The 12,500-nt window shown below is 34.0% G+C and overlaps 1 protein-coding gene across 2 annotated transcripts in view; it reads left to right on the forward strand.

Annotated features, from left to right (window-relative positions):
- LOC106883964 (beta-1,4-N-acetylgalactosaminyltransferase bre-4) overlaps positions 1-12,500 on the forward strand; it is a 1,203,892-nt gene that overhangs the window by 91,615 nt on the left and 1,099,777 nt on the right. Inside the window, exon 1 of one of the 2 annotated variants that reach the window (XM_089350856.1) lies at positions 8,558-8,666. The exons of the other annotated variant lie outside the window; for it this stretch is intronic. The gene's annotated coding sequence lies outside the window, so the exon portion shown is untranslated. Of the gene's footprint in view, positions 1-8,557; positions 8,667-12,500 lie in introns of those variants that run through there. 2 annotated transcript variants of the gene reach the window in all.

Raw genomic sequence — 12,500 nt, forward strand, 5'->3', positions numbered from 1 at the left:
GTAATGATTACGATGATGACAATGACAAAATGATGATGGTGATGATGGAAGAGGAGGAAAATGAGAAGGAGGAGGAAAATGAGAAGGAGGAGGAAGAGGAGGATGAAGATGGTGATGACAGTTATTTACAATGACCATGATGATGACGATGATGACAATGATGATGGTATTGATGATGAATCTGTTTTAGAATCTCATTACAACGATCCCAATCATGATGACACAAGTGACGTACAAAATGGCTATGTAAACTATAATAGTCTTGACAACAACGCCGAAGACGACGATGACGGTGATAAAGATGATGACGGTGATAAAGATGATGACGGTGATAAAGATTATGACGATGATGATAGTGATAAAGAGGGAGATGATAGAAATGGTTATGATGATGGTGGTAGTGGTGTTGTGTTGGTGGTGATGATGATTTATGATGATGATGATTGTGGTGAAGATGATGATGATGATTATGATGGTGACTTCGACGACGACGACGAACATGATTATGATAGATGGCGTTGATGACGGCTATGAATTGAAAATGAAACCTAATTTGCAATTTGACTTTTATGCATAAACACAAGAATACAATAAAATATTTTTGAGAGATTTATGAAAGTAAGATTTTTCTTGAAATAACTGTCATATTTATCCCTCCCGCTACGATAAATGCACACATACATTGTACGTACATACATACATACATACATGTATACATGCATACATACAGACATATATATGTGTATAAGTTTATACACACACACACACAAATATATATATATATATATATATATATATATATATATATAAATGTATGTATATATCTATATATGTATATATAATGTTTGTATGTATATATACACATTAAGTATATTTATATATGATGTTTGTATGTATATACATATTAAGTACATGACATCACCAACGAGTGGAAAATACGTTAACGCACGAGAGATAAGTACAGGACAAAATACCAAGAGAAGATAACTCGCTCATCAGTTGTCGACTGTTTATTACTACCTATTTCGTGCTTTTAACGACAAGAAAGGAATACTTCATAAGACAGCAGCATCCAGAAACTTTAAAACTATAAAATTTGGGGTGAATTAGGGCTTCGAATGAACAAACAACAACACAGTGGACGTACAGAGTAAACAGTTGACGAAGACAAGCATTAAAAGCCGCTAGGTCAAGACGCATTGTAATGGATAACGCATGGGAGTAATTTTGAAAGGATAGAAGAGAAGAAAATCGTGAAAGAGAAAAAATATCGAGAGGCGAGAGAAGTGGGAAATGACGTCCAGCGAGAAAAAAAGGCCTGTAGTCACGTGTGATCAACAAGCAGAGTGGAAGGGGGACAAAAGAGAGGATCAGGAAAAGAAACAAAGGGAGTGAGGAGAAGGGAGAAGGAACGAAAGATAGTAGGGAGTGAAAGAAAGACAAAGAGGGAGGGGAAGAAAAAGAAGATATACAGGATTATATAGAGATAGAAATAAAGAAAGAAAACAGAGAGTGGAATTACAGAAATTGTATATAAATCTAAGAAATTACTGTGGACAAGGCTGCGTGTCGTTCAATTATAAATGAATAAAAAAAATACACAATAAGTACAGGATATCACCAACGAGTGAAAAATACATGAGCACACGAGAGAAAAGTACAGGACAAAATACCAAGAGAAGATAACTCCTCATCAGTTGTCGACTGTTTATTACTTCCTATTTCGCGCTTTTAACGACAAGATAGGAATACTTGATGAGACAGCAGCATTCGGAAATTTTAAATATATAAAGCTTGTGGAGAGTTAGGGCCTCGAACGAACAAACGACAGCAAAGAGGACGTCCAGAGTAAACAGTCGATGAAGACAAACATTAAGGGCTGATAGGCAAAGACGAATTGTAATGGGTAACGCCTGGGAGAGATTTTGAAAGGATATAGAATAAATAGAAGATAAGAAAATAGTAGAAGAGAAAAAAATGTCGAGAGGCGAGAGAAGAGGGGAAATGACATCCAGCTAGATGGGCGTCGCCTCCTGAAAAGACAGAGGTGAGGAAAAAGGCATGTAGTCACGTGTGATCAACAAGCAGAGTGGAAGGGGGATGAGAGAGAGGATTAGGGATGTATCTATATATGTACATGTGTATGTATGTATATATATATACATACATACATATATATATATATATATATATATATATATATATATATATATATATATATATATATATATATATATATATATATAATGTATATATCATGTATATGTATGTAGGTATGTATGTATGTATGTATATGCATATGTATCTGTATGCATATATGTAACTTAAAATGTAACGGAACAAAACTATATAATTTTTATTCAATTATTTGTTTATTGAAATGAGAAAAAGCACTGCAGATGATCTTTTTTCGCGTAGTCTTCCGAAATTAGGAAGATGGTGATGATATTCTCTGGCCGACAACCTAAGTATCAAATGGATTCTGCTATGATGGGGATGGAGGAGATATAGGGATATGATTTACTGGAAATTTAAGTGCTATCTATAGTAGGTCGAACAACCACTTAAAGACACTTTCGCTTGGATTTCATATCTACACTGAACAATATAAACTCCGATATTCAATTTACAGTGGAATTATAGCAAGGAACAGCTCCCATTTCTGGACATTTTGATCATTAAAAAATCCAACCACCAAATTGCAACTAACATCTACTACAAACTAACAGACTAAAAACAGTATCTCGTTTTCAGTACATACCAAAATATATATCGCATTTAATCTAGTTAAAAGGATCTATACAATTGTATTTGACACAACCACCCGGGAATTTCGCCTGCAAGATCTCAAAATAACACTCATTGAACGTCAATATCCACCCGCACTTATAGACCACGGAATTAAACGTGCCAAGAAATTGGATAGAAATATACAAGGGACAACAAAACAAAACATCACACCTCACTTTAAATCACTCCCATACATATCAACCCACAACCCCAGAAACAATGAAGCATACAACACAATTATACAAAATTTCCCTCTACTCACTCAAGACCCGAAAATGAACAACATCCTAAATACTCATAAACTCCTCAAATACAAAAGAACACAAATCACTTAAGAGACTCCTAACAAATGCAAAACTATACGCAACACATACGATACCAACAGTTAAAGAATGCAGACGACCTAATTGTGGTACATGCCCATACCTAACTGAAGGCTCGGATTTTGCATTCCAGCAAGGAAAAAAATTTTCAATTAAGACCAACCTCACATGTGCTTCCTAGAACCTTATCTATGTTCTAACCTGCTCAGGTTGTGGCCACAGTTATGTAGGCTAAACGAGCCCTACTTTGAGACGCAGAGTCCCGAAACTCGGAGTTTTATTATGGCAACCGAATAATTGTCACATATTATATTACATATATATATATACATACCTATATATATATGCATACATACATATATAGTCCTACAATAGTATAGACCTACAATATATATAGTCCTACGATAATATAGTCCTACAATATATATATATATATATATATATATATATATATATATATATATATATATATATATATATATATATTGTTGCGTCTAGGGAGAGCAATTTATGCCAATATTATTAAAACCACAGATGATCTTTTTTCCGAGGTCTTCCGAAGCACTTTCGTTGCTTCTTGCAACATTTTCAATAACTTTCAAAAAGTTGCATGTTGCAACGAAAGAGCTTTGACAAACAAAAACAAAACAAATGACTTACTGTTTAACCATATTAAACAAACAGTCGATTAGTTAGTTGAATATTTAACCAACTGACTAATAATAAAGGAGTGTAACTGAACTAGCGCGTATGTTAATAATATTGGCATAATCTCTCTCCCTAGACACAGCAAAATTTTGTTTCAAGATACGAAATCACAAAGAATTTTGCAAACGAGATACAAAACCGATGTGTATGTACACACACACACACACACACACACACACACACACACGCACACACACACACACACACACCAAACTTTCAACCTTACAGCTATATCCTTTTAAAGATATCTAGAACTGTAGGACTATAATATCGAAGGTGGCCTCTCATTTACAACAATCCAGTGTGGTTTTCGGAAAATTTGGTTGCTATTTCTAGCACGTCAGTCAATCACTTACAATCTCCCAAGTTTCGTTCATGGAGGTATTTTCTGTTTTCCTTCCCACGTGTCAAATGTTTGTGGCACTCTTTTGACCTTGACCTCTTGTTTTCTTCCATGTCTATATTTTTTCTTCGTTCGTTTGTTCGTTCGTCAGTTCGTTTCTATAGTTTCTTAATTCATTAATATAATATCGGAAAGGTTAGTTGACGATCAATTAAAATAGCAAGATTACTTGAACATCAACAAGAAAAGTAGGTTTCGCTTTTCTTTTATAGCAGTTCTCCATTAGCTAATAAAAGTAATTAATTTGCTATTCATGGACCTGCTAGCTTAAAAATTTTCAAAAAGAAGTAAGACAACAGCTGCAACTACGACGAGGATAACAAGACAATAAGAAAGTAAATAAAGAAATGATGCGAAGAAAGAGTAGAAAGTAAGTTTATTTCCAGGAAAGAGACTGAGGAGAGAGAGAGTGAAGTTGAGCAGCGTTTTTCTCTAAACAAAGTATCGTTATTGTTCTTCGACGCCAAATGATTTTGGGTGAGGCAGCAAGCATGTTGTATTAAAATAGGCGCGTACATACAAACTCTTTCTATCTCCTTATACTCTCTCTCCCCCTCTCTCTCTCTCCCTCTCGCTCTCTCTCTCTTACGCATACACACACACACACACACACCAAACACAGTGGTAAGAAGCTTGCTTCCTAACCACATGGTTCCGGGTTCAGTTCCACTGTGTGACACCTTGGGCAAACGTCATTTACTATAGTCTCGGGCCGACCAAACAAAGCCTTATGAGTGGATTTGGTTGACGGAAACTGAAAGAAGCCCGTCGTAATAATACATTTATATATATAATGCAAATAATATAAGAGTATATGCATATATATATATATATATATATATATATATATATATAACTTTCAATAACTTTCCGACGAAGGGCTACGCCCGAAACGTCATACACTCTCTCTTTCCTTTCCTGAGCGTCCAATAATACTATCCATATCACGTCCTCACTTTGTTGTTTTTTTGTTTTTTTGTTATTGTTTTTTTGAACTATATATATATATATATATATATATATATATATATATATATATATATATATATATATATATAAATCAAAAAAAGCAACACGGATTTTAAAGGTTATTGCAGTTCGCACGTTTCATACTACTCCATTTATTTAAGTAATGCGAGCTTTACATTAAATGCAAAATGCAGAGCAATCCTCAGCTGCACCTTGTTTTTGGAATTGTTTGGATAATACCTTACTATATTCTGGTGCCTAAACTTAAGTGCCACATTCAATTTTGAATCTATATAATATATATATATATATATATATAGCCAGCTGGCGGAGAATCTGCCCACGGTTAAACTAGTAGTAACATTCAACAGCCACTTTGAGATGGTGACTGTGTATAGCTGTATATATCTTTAAAAAATTTTCAGCTTCAAAGCTGCGGTCTTGCTGGGGCACCACCATTGACTGCACTACACTATTATTTGAAACCTCCTCTGATATGTGGCATTCGGTGAATGAAGGAGTTTAATGTGTGTGTGTGTGTGTGTGTGTGTGCGTGCGTGCATAAGGTGGACGTAGGTGTCTTAAAAAAGGAACTAGACATCCTGTCTACAATACCGGATGAACCAACACCTGCTTGTTGTTCATACAGCTGTCTTCGTCTTTTGTTTTTCTCTAAATTTCTACCATATATATATATATACATACAGACATACATACATACATACATGTCATGCATACACATATGTGTGTGTATATTATATATATAGATATAGATATATACCTATATATCTATATATATATATTTACATAAATAGATTATATTTGTACATACACATACACACACACGCACATATATATAAAGATAGATAGATGTGTGTGCGCGCGTGTGTGTGTGTGTGTGTGTGTGTGTGTGTGTGTGCATACATGCATACACACAGACACACACATACAAATATAGATATAGATACTAGTCAATATTTGTTTGAATCACACAGGGGAAACGTTTACTCCGTTTATTACACTCTATGCATGGTTCTGCATTAGAATTTAGCTTGCCACAGACACCGTGAATCATGCATTTCAAAACGGTTTTGTATAGTGATTGCTCAGTTTATAGATTTATCTCTGCACACAACTTAGTCTATTTTGTCTGGATCATTAAATTTATCTTCTTCGTTCAAGATGACAGAATATAAGCGCGAGGTAATCCTCGTTTCCGAAATTCGATAAATAGCAATATGGTTTAATACTTCCCTAAATATTATTTTCCAGATTATCGTTCAATAAATCTGTCAATTTTATCTTAAACACTGTTACCATAATATCTACTCTGTCTAAAGAGAGTTGTCTAGGAAGGAGATTATCTTTAATTCGTTCGAGGCAGTATTGCATGTCATAATAGTAAATAAATCTGGCTTATCAAATTTTCTCACCACAGCAACGGCCTTTTCAGTAAAGTTCTCTTGTGTTCCTTGGAAACCACTAAAATGATGATGATGGCAAAATAAATGTAAGTCCAGAATAGTTTAAGTTCTTGCATCATCGGCTACAGTGGCTAGTAAGCTACTAAGTCAATATCTTTTGGTACTGTTCAACTCTGAGACGTCCTTGTTGATATAATTTTAAGTATTGCCCCAACTCGAAGACAAAAATAGACAACCCATTGCTGAAATAGTTTTTCCCTCATGCAGGAAACTATTCTATTCGTCTTTTATTAGTATTTGAATTACGTTGTTTTGCAACATGCGTATAATAGTGCATCTGTAGTTGTTACTGAGTTCGGGATTAATTTTCAATCTTAGTTGCCATCCTAGTTCATTATAAAGTCATAATAATGTGTTAGATATTGAATCAAAATTTAGACTGTTGTACGTTCAAAAGTGAGAATTTCTTGAGTTTTAGAGTAAAGAGCAAAGACAAGTTCAAAAGACGATTCAACGTCATTACTCTTTAACCCCTTAGCTGCTACATCTGGATTTGATAAGTTATAACCCCCTATTATGTTGTTATTTCGGTATTTCTAAAAATGTTACTTTGACAACTGATGTTAAAATATTATGCTCTGCAGTTTATTGAGCGTCTTCACTTTTAATTTGTTATGCATTAACATTGCTCTAATTGATCTGAAGTAGTCATAATTTTCAGGGATACATATTTCATTAGTCTAATTCTCTAATCTAGTATCAGGGATTACTTTCTAACCCCTTATGTAAAGTTGGATAAATTAAGTAGAGGTTTTCATCCAATAGTAATCATATTGGCTGCGCAATGATAGCCTTGGCCGCCACGAAGGAAAAAAAACCCAGCTCGTGACCTGCAGTATCAGACATGTGAGCTCCCAATGAAGTAAAAGTGAGAGTTAATATTGCCTTTGAAGTTTCAGTAATTAGGATTCCCAGGTTGTCTCATTAAATTACAAATATATTACGGTGTTTCTCTTTAGTTAAGCAATATTGTTTTACCTTTGTGACAGCAAGTTATTGAATTTACTTTCTAAGAGGCGTTCTGATAAGAATGTTTAGCACTACAATATTATGAAAGAATTTTCATAGACACATAAAAATGATGCAGCAAATTTTCTTGTTGAAAAGTATTGCTGTTTACTGTATTCTTCTGAACTTTGCTATTTTTCTACTGCGAGAAATATTCCCATTTCTTTGTCTTCTGTTAGTGCAATATTCTTCTCTTTCTCTGGCTATAAAAAACCTTATATCCATCTGTAGCAATTAACTTTCTTTTTGGATGTTGCTTCTGCAATTTTATTTTACAGTCTTTGAGTTCTTCGTCTTAGTTTTTTTTCTTCTTGTGTTTCAAGTATTCTTATTCTTTTTCTATCGTATCTTACTTCTGTTCTTGTTTCTTGTTATCGTTTTGCAGCAGCTCTACTCTCCGATTAACATCAAACTTCGACATCCTGTGATAATCTTGTCGAGAAGTTTCTCTGTGACTAAAAACTTCAACTGTTTGATTTACAATTACCTGTTGTGTATTTGAAAACTTCGAATTACGTCTTGGGCTTCTCTTTATCGTACATTCTCTGGAATTGTCTTTCTTTTACTCTTGACCTAACCATTATTTCCCCACAAAGATTGATATCTTCTTGCATTGAAATGGACTGAGCGCATAAAACTTTGGCACTTTCAAAAGAAGAATGTCCTTATATGGAGTTGCCCCAATATGGCTGAGTTTCGAAAGCTGAAACGAGTAAATGAATAAAATTGTAATATATGTCAATTTTCCTATCGTATTAATTTATCTTTAAAATAATGAAATAATATATTCTGACATATACAATAAAAATAATAGACTATATGGCAAGGTATTGGGACCGACATTAAAATTCCAATGACATCGTGACATTACTTACATATAGAGAAAGAATGTAATTGAAAGAGTAATTGAAAAGTGGTAGACAGAGAGATTGATAAGGAAAACATGACTGTCAGTATGTGGTTGTAAGATCAGTTAGTAAGGTAAACTTTCCATTATATTACTGTTTCATTCACACAGCCTAACTATCCATCAAATTTACGCACAACAATACACACACACACACACACACACACACACACACATATATATATATATATATATATATATATATATATATATATATATATATATATATATATATATATATATATATATATATTCCCAATACTCACGATTTTTCAAGTGAACAGTTAACAACCTTCGTTCAAATATTAATTTCTAAAGTACACTGTTGGAAAAGAAGATTATCAATTTCCCTTTATAACTATACTTGTTTTGTACAGGACTGTGTTCGTATGTGTGTGTGTGGAAGTTGTAAATATGTACGCGCATACACACACACACACACACACACACACACACATAGATATACATACATGCATGCGTATATATATATGTATACACATACAACTATACTTACATCTGTGTGTGTATGTATGTGTATGCGCGCACGTGCGCGTGTGTGCATACATATATATTTAAAAACATCTTAATACAGTCACAAAATTTGAAGGAAATTATTAAATATGTAAAAGAATTTTTAAAAGCAGAATGGTTTAAATCTTATGGAAGGAGATTTTTTGTTTTGCGCAAGTCCTTTTTTTTTTTTACTGTTTTCAGTTTTTCAAACTCAAGTGGTGTATGGTAACCTGTATGAAGGTAGATGTCTTTGTATTTTTTTTTGTAGCTGTATTGATGACTATTTCTTATTCGGTTTAAGATTTAGAATTCTTATGGATAATTGTTTTATCCTTTGTGTTTGATCATTTTCTTCCTTTATTTTGAAAAATGGTTTTTTTTAAATTTCACATTTGCACAAATCTCTAAACGTTCACTACATGAAACTTTTCTGAAATGAATCCTTGATTTGTTGCTTGTGTACCCTAACCCGATGCATTAATTTTGATCCTGTTTGGTCAATATATATAGTTCCCATCGCACATTGTGCATATAATGCAGAAAATACGATTTTATGTTTTGCAATTGATATTTTCCTTAGCCTTCAATTCTATATTTTGGTTTTACCCTGTTCATTTTATTCACACGTCCCACAACGAAGGTCTCCACATTTCGTTATCTCTATTATTTCTTCTTCTGATGTGAATTTCGTCTTTGTTAAGAGTCTTTTAAGATTTAGAGGTTGTCTTCGGCTGTTGATTATATGTGATTCTTTAATTATTTTTCTGAAATTTAATGACTGGAATGTTATGTTTTCTGTGATTGTGCGTGAGTCTAAACGGATTATTTATGTTCTGTTTTTGTCTTTGCCCTAACTGAGAGGGCTTCTCAGATTTCTTCGTAAGACAAAGAGTGAAATCCCTATACCTTGGATATGGCATTCTCTACTAAATTTTTCAAGTATTTTTGTTTCTGAAGGAATATCATTCATTCCATTAGTCGTCACTTTCTTGCCTATTTTTGTCCGTAACTATTGAACATTTATGTCTTGCCATATTAAATAGGATATTTCTTCTTCCATGGAATGTGTGGCAAGATCTAAAAACTAAATATTGGTGTGTATCCGTATCCTTGCAGTAGAGATCAGTTGTAGCAGATTCTTTTTCTTTAATTACCAAAATGTGCCCCCAAAAGGAAATTCCCTTTCTTTCCCATAGTGTGTTGGATTGATTCATGAATGCTATTTATTCATTTCATGTCTCTTGTAAGGGGTCCCTTACTTCTGTTCCAAAATATGAAGCAGCCATCTTGATGGTGTCTGATCTCCTTCATCGTTTGGATTGCATCTTGGTGGCTCTTCTCTAAATTATTAATATATGTATACATATCTGTATATCTACATATGTATACATATCTATATCCATATCCATATCTATCTGTCTCTCTGTCTTTCTATCTGTCTGTCTATCTATCTATCTATCTATCTATTTGTCTGTCTATCTATCTATCTATCTATCTATCTATCTATCTATCTATCTATCTATCTATCTATCTATCTATCTATCTATCTGTGTGTGTGTGTGTGTGTGTGTGTGTGTGTACAGTATATATATGCATATATGTATGTATCTCTGCATGTAATGTATAAAGTTGTCTATGAGAAATAAACATAATCAAAGCATGTACCACAAAAACGGATTTTTTTTAATGAAACGTCTCTAATTTTCATTACCAAATAAGGGTATCGATTTGCGTATAAACTCCAGCCTCTCGAGAATTGTTGGCGTTGAAAACCATTTGAATGTTGAAAGTTCAAAGGATAAATGCAGACATTCAAAATATTCCATGTTATAACATATGGACGAATGAATTCTAAAATACTACTTTAACCGCAGAAAAATTCAGGGCAATTCAAACAAAACAGACATTATGTGTGCGTGTGTGTGTGTGTGTGTGTGTGTGTGTGTGTGTGTGTGTGTGTGTGTGTGTGTGTGTGTGAACATATACATGTACATATTCCTGTGTTTTGAAGAGCTTAAGTATAGTTGTTCAAATGAAAATCATTACTGAAATAACATCTGACGTTGCTATGTGGTGAGGAGTTTGTTGCCCAACCACATGGTTCTAGGTTCGACCTCACTGTGTGATAGCTCTTGGCCGAATAAAGCTTTGTGATTGGATTTGGTAGACGTGTAGCATGTGTTATGCCAATGTTGCTAAGATGTATTGCGGAAGCTACTTATAATGATATAGCCACACCAAACAAACAGCTAAACAATGTATGATAGCCATATGAAGTTGATTCGGCATTACAAATATACATGCAATCAATTATCATGATGAAAGAAATATAATTCAACAAGCATGTAAATGAATATCGAAATGTACCACTAGGGCTGGATGAAACACAAGGAATATATATATATATATATATATGTATTCCTTGTGTTTCATATATATATACATACACATAATATAGAGATCTCATTCATTCTTTTGTTGTCATATTATTATTATTATTATTAATAATATATATATTCAAATATTTATTAGTTAATAAATTGTATAGTATACACCTGCTAGCATACCGGTAAAGCACGTTTACTTTCATAATGTTCGTTGGGTATTTGATTAATGAGATGGAAAATGGAAGATACGAGAATGTTTATTAATCACGACAATTGTTTCGGCTCTCTCGTTAATCATACACGCACACACACGCACACACGCACACACGCACACACACGCACACACGCACACACACACACACACACACACATACCTACACACACACACACACACACATACACACACACACACACACACACACAAACCCCCGAGTTCTTTTGCAGGGTTTAGAAAAACCGAAGGACCGCTGCAATAAGTGTGTGAATCTGTTGAATAAGATCATAATTCAACTGATCCTCCTGTATTTTCTTTTACCTGACGCTAGGAACTTTCCAGCACTCCCTCGTATATACATATACAAATACATACGAGCATACATACATACATACATACATACATACATACATACATATCATTCGTAAACATAAATCCGAAAAAAGTGGCACACTCTAAGTTATAGAGCAGTATATATTAAAGTTAGATAAGGCCAGTTTATGGGATTACCTTTGGTTTCACATCCATAAAAGGCCTGGCTTTATGGCGTAACAGATCCCAAAATCTGTTGGCTAAAGGCCTCTCTAGTGAGTGACCTCCCTAGAATATGGTGGAGGAAACGAGCACGTTACTTAATGATAACAAAGGGGATTATCACCCTCTGGCTATCGATCACTGATGTTAACAAAGAGGTTGTGTCCCTTTGGCTATCGATCGTCGGTGACACTGCTATCTCGTGGGTTCCAACAGGCTAGCAGGAATTTCCTGAAATGCAAACACGGTCTGAAAACCTC

The sequence above is a fragment of the Octopus bimaculoides genome, chromosome 4 (assembly GCF_046866305.1).
Source record: "Octopus bimaculoides isolate indiv1 chromosome 4, ASM4686630v1, whole genome shotgun sequence".
Classification (NCBI taxonomy): Eukaryota; Metazoa; Mollusca; class Cephalopoda; order Octopoda; family Octopodidae; genus Octopus; species Octopus bimaculoides.